This window comes from Zophobas morio, unplaced genomic scaffold (genome assembly GCF_036711695.1).
Source record: "Zophobas morio isolate AGI-343-1 ecotype UQ-CSIRO unplaced genomic scaffold, CSIRO_AGI_Zmor_V1 ptg000179l, whole genome shotgun sequence".
Lineage (NCBI taxonomy): Eukaryota > Metazoa > Arthropoda > Insecta > Coleoptera > Tenebrionidae > Zophobas > Zophobas morio.
The window spans coordinates 195,342-200,691 of NW_026972283.1; the positions used below are offsets into that span (position 1 = coordinate 195,342).

General features: G+C 28.2%; 1 long non-coding RNA gene across 1 annotated transcript; it reads right to left on the reverse strand.

The window, feature by feature from the left end:
• Positions 1 to 1,546: 1,546 nt before the first annotated feature.
• Positions 1,547 to 2,409, reverse strand: LOC135145770 (uncharacterized). Its single transcript, XR_010283560.1, has 6 exons — positions 2,334 to 2,409; positions 2,229 to 2,273; positions 2,082 to 2,163; positions 1,903 to 2,029; positions 1,761 to 1,839; positions 1,547 to 1,675 (listed from the first exon to the last, which is right to left on the reverse strand). It is a non-coding gene; the product is annotated as an uncharacterized LOC135145770 (long non-coding RNA).
• Between the last annotated feature and the right edge of the window lie 2,941 nt (positions 2,410 to 5,350).

The following is a 5,350-nucleotide window of genomic DNA, read 5'->3' on the forward strand; positions in this document are numbered from 1 at the left end:
TTAATTAATAAACAGGGATTATAATAAAATGAGATTTTTTATTGATAAATTTTAGTAACTTGCTTTACTAATATGTATTTTATAATATTTTGGGTTGACTAATTGTTATATTTTCATATAATTATTCTAACAATTTTTTTAATTTTCAATAATCTTTAAAACTTTTTTTATTTTACTTTGACGACTCACAAAATGCAAAATTTTCAGTAGATAGTTTTCCCTTTGAAGATATTTTAAAAATTTACTGTTTACCTTTAGAAAATTTTGAAAGCAACGCTTTGCAAAAAAAAAAATAAATCAACGGGCTGATATTCAAGCAAGACTGGGAATATTTGGCGTTCTGTTGTCTAAATAATGAAGTTTGGTAGAGCATTTTTATTTAGACAGTAATGCATCATTTTTGAAAATCTACAATAAACTTCACATTAATAACTGGATAATAGTCGTACACTTTACCACCATTTTAAGTTTGTGCTTAACAAAATTGAGAAGAGGTCGCTCTAAAGATTATATACCTTACAGCTATGTTAGGTTAAAATAAGTTTTCATAACCACTTTTATTAAACAATTTTTAACCCCTCAGTTTCGGAGAGGAAAAATTTTTAATAAAGGAAGAATTCGACTTTTACACGCAAGTAACCAAAAATAAATGGAATTTTATTAATACTTTTTTCTAAAGAAAGCTCTTGTGAGAGAATCGTTTAGGCAACAATTTTGTTTATTTTGAGGTACGTATGCAAAGAAGTCAGCTTTATGTTAACTTTTTTTAAGTTACTAAAGAATGAAGCTTAGCAGGTGAAGATAAGAGGTGGAAGAAATGGTTATTTATAAGTGATAGGAATTCATACATGCATGTCAGAACCTTAAAAAGTTTTAGGTCTAAACATGGAAGAAACACTGCACGTTCACTGGTTTCTGCTGGGAATGAACCTTACAAATATATGACATTTTGCCAACAATGTTTTCAATAATATCTTCTATTGGGAATGCATAACCCATGCACTATTAAAAAGCCTGCAGCTCAAAATTAACGCAAAAAAAGCTATTCTATTTTTTATAACTTTTACAACTTTTTTAGGGATGAATGCAGAATTTACACCTTTCTGCCTAATGTTTTTATCTTTTCTAATAAATTTCTTTAGACAAAATAGCTGGCTAAACTTTAGTAAACTGAAATAGATTGTTTAATGTTTAAATTTAAAAAGCTTATAGACGGTAATTATGATTAGATATTTAATAATAAACAACTTAGAAGTAATGTTTTGATTCTTAATAAAGACAAGAGTCTAAGATAGCAAAGAGAAAAAAAGGTATATATCAGAATTTTTGGCCATATATTAAAAAAAAATAAATTAAGTTTTTAACTGTGCTTCAACGAGTTATAGAAAACTACTAAAATAATTAAATCTGTTGTTTTTATTACTTTTAAAGTTTAGAGTATTATAATTTAAAAAGTTAATCACACTCAAAAGTTTTAATAATGTTTAAGTAGTAAATAATTTACAAAAAAATCTTATAAAAATTAATTCAATGGAAATAGTAAAAATAAAAACAATTTTGTTTTATTAATATCCCTTATCTGGAAATCTCAAGTAGCATTTATCGGTAAAAGGAATCTTTTTTCCTTCCTCAGTAAATTTGGGAATGAGAGTCAATTTATTAAAACCCAGTGATTCTAACGAGAAAAAATAAATAAAATTTATTATTTTTAAATGTAATTTAGTTTAAATGCAGTTTATAATGAAAACAGAAAAGTGCACCTGGAGTTTTAAGCCCAAGTTCGTTGATAACTGGCTCTAATTCTTTAACAATTTCTATATAATCATCGTGCTTTTCGACCTTTAGAGTAGGAAAATTATAAACTAGAAAAATAATTTATACAAAAGAATTTAATTAAAATACTTTATCAGCTAAACCCTCAAAAATTCTAATAGTTGGAGAATAAAAGTTTAAACGGCGACAACAGCGAAAAGCAGCTTCTATAATTCGTTTTCCAGGAACAATATCGTAACCAAATACATGTTCTAAACTAAAAAATTCCAATAAAATATTTATTTATTTATTTAGTTTTTCAACAAAACCCGCGGATAATTCCGGCTTTTCTAAGTTTAGGATCTTCAAAAAATTCAACCCACTGCTGAATAAACTCCTCGTTATTATCAGCTTAAGAAGGTTGCAGAAAATAAACTTGAAATAAATTTAACGTTATTAGAATATTATGTAATTACGAAAGGCAGTGGTTTCGTATCTTTTTGTGAGGTTGGTAAAGCCTTCTGTTACAAAGTATTTTAAATATAATAGTATTAAAAATTATATAAAAAGTTTGTCTGCACTTGCTAAAAAAATTCGAGAACGTCTAATAAAAAAAGCCATTGAAGTTACAGTGCTTGAACAAAATCAGCGAACTGTTATAAGCAGTATAGAGTATAATATTATAAGGTAGTAAACTTAATAAAATATTATGGAACAACAATAAAACTTTTTAATAAATAAGTTCTAATAATTTACAATGAACATAGTATATATAATAATGTAGATGTGGTGTATAATAAAAAAAAGGTATAACAACTGTGAGAAGTCAATAAAAGCTAAAGGGTTGACAAAAGACATTTTTCTGTATTTTACAATTAACCTCGAGAAATTATTTAGAGCCTACTCGCTTAGGCTAACTTTGAGTAAGTTTTAAAACGTATAGCTAAAGTAAACATAGAAACTTATAGGGATTATTTCAGCAAGATATAGCAAATTTTACTTAAAAATAAAGTAAAACCATCAAAAGTAAGATAAATCCAACCCCAGTCTGGGAAAACCAAAAAATTAGATCGCTATTTGGTTCCCTCCAGATTACAAACTTTATACCGGCACTCTAGTAATTTAACTGTTAAATTATATAAATAAACACCTTTAAGAAAACTTATTAACTTTATTAAATATTGTAAAAATGGAAAAAGACAAAAACTTTAAAATTAAAGTTCTAGTCTCTATGCTCACTACACGATATATCTGAAATGGAAGGAATAAAATTTGTAATAACTACAGCTTTGAATAGTAGCTTGAAGGTTGGTAAATCCAATAAAATTTAAGTATGGTTGAGTAAGAAAAACTGTATTTTGTGTAATTTTAAGACACTTACACCGTAACGCCAGAAAATGAAATTATCTCTCTCTTCGTGGCAGTAATAAATAGATAAGTATAAAATTCTTTTTAACTTTACTCCGTTTAATATTTTTTCTAACTTAAGCATGCCTTCCAACTGTTTTTCTATTACCACCACCTTCGGTTTTTCCTGCGATGTTCAGATGTATCAATTATTCCTTGAAGCTAGTACCAACTTTTTGAAAAAATACTTTGCAAGCACCTTTGATAGGCTGTTTTACTTGCAAAAAGCTTAGTAACTATTTAAATTTAAGAAGCTTTATAGAAGGAGCCCTCTTTCTTTAGAATTGTGGAATAAAGATAACTACTCTTAAACAAGCAAAATAACTTTTTTAGAAAAAAACTAATTTCACCTGCAAATTTTTCTAGAAAAGTGTTTATCGTTTTTATATTCGACAGTGTATTGAATAAGCATTCTTAACTAATATAGAATGCCTGAAATTTTAATTTTTTGGTGTCTACCACGAAAATCTTCTCTCAGACAAAATTTTTGATTCTGTTAAATTATTATATTATTTTTATTTTTATACTATGTCTCAAAGGAAGCATAATTAAATTCAGTTAAATTCTCTGTTCGCACTTGTTTACCTTTTACTCCTTTCATTTGTGCACTTATTAATAAACTGTTAATGTTTGACGATAGTAGTTTTCTTTTAATTCTCTGCAGATGACTCAGTTCTGTTTACATGTTGTAAAGACAGATATTTCTTCTGTTTATTTAAATTATGTTTAATATATTATTTTATTTTTTCTCTTTACCTCCAAGTAATTTCTCTGCCTTAGCGATTCTTAATTAGAGTACACTACAATTCTACTAGATTCCAACACGTGATAGCTTTAAAAATGCTACTAACGAATTCACAAAAATAGCAGTATAAGGCTTGTATTGTGCTTTAATTTTTAAGACAGTATCAAAAGTGCATCTTATATGCAAACAGATTTATACTTAACTAACAAACAATGTTTTTAAATATTAATAGGCTTTGTACAAAACAAAGTTAGTCCTCTATTTTAACCATAATTATAGAATGAGAAAGTTATTATATATATTTTTTATTCTTTTTTCTATAATAGAAAAAATCATCAAAAAGTATTTATTACGCCTTTAAAGGTTTTAGTACCCTAACAATGTTTCTTTTGTAGACAATACTTACAGATTAATCGTTACACGACTTTTAGAGATTAATTATAAGTTTGGGTAAACAAGATGTCTATTAAAACGCCATATTTTCAAAGTAAGCCTAGTAAAGCAACTTTATATCCCCAATATATTTTTTTTGATGCTTATCAATATTTTTATCTGGTCGGTGTATTGGTCTCTTGCTTTTTTTACTACTATGAAGCTATAATCTTAAAGTATCAATAGCTCACCTTAACCTCAAGTTTGATTTAACTGGCGCTGTCTTTATTAAGTAAAATCCATCATGCTATTAAATCATAATATTATAATTCGGTTTTTTGCGCAGTCTATAAAGATAGCTCAGCCAACCTACAGATTATTAATTTTTTCACGTTTCCTCTACATTGTATTAGTAGGCTCCCAAGATCGTTTTCTACTTTTAACTTACTAGTAACCCAAAATACTTTAATTTTTTTATAAACAACTTTTCTTTTATTTTTTTTAATGTTAGTTGATTATCATTAATAACTTTTTTTGGTAAATGACGAGAAATAAAGGAGGAAACGACCAATATATTATCCCGTGAGGGAAGGGTATTTTATAACTTCAGGGGAAGAAATACAAAATATATAACTTTTGGGAAAAACGGAGAAACACCTGCTTATTTGACACAGTCACGTGATATTGACATGTGGTATATAAACACATGGTATAAGCGCGTGATATCAAGAGTTAACTCCATCAGTTATTCCACGGCATCTTCGAGAAATTAATTTAACTGTGTTCGTTAATCGTTCCTCGTGACCTTAAAAAATATGCTGAAGCATATTTAAACATTCTTGTCTTTGACGTGCCCTGAGCAGAGGGCCCTCAGGGATCTCTTTTTTCACTCCTACTATTTACAATCTATATGCGCGAGATGCCTTTACCAACCAATCCTCGCGGGTGTCGCTTTATACGCGGACGAACTAACCATTTACTCGTCATCGAAGGCATCCACCTTGCTGTGCCAGCATATGCCCGCTACCACGTCGAGCTCGTCGATTGGTATCTTCAATGGAAAGTCGCAACAAA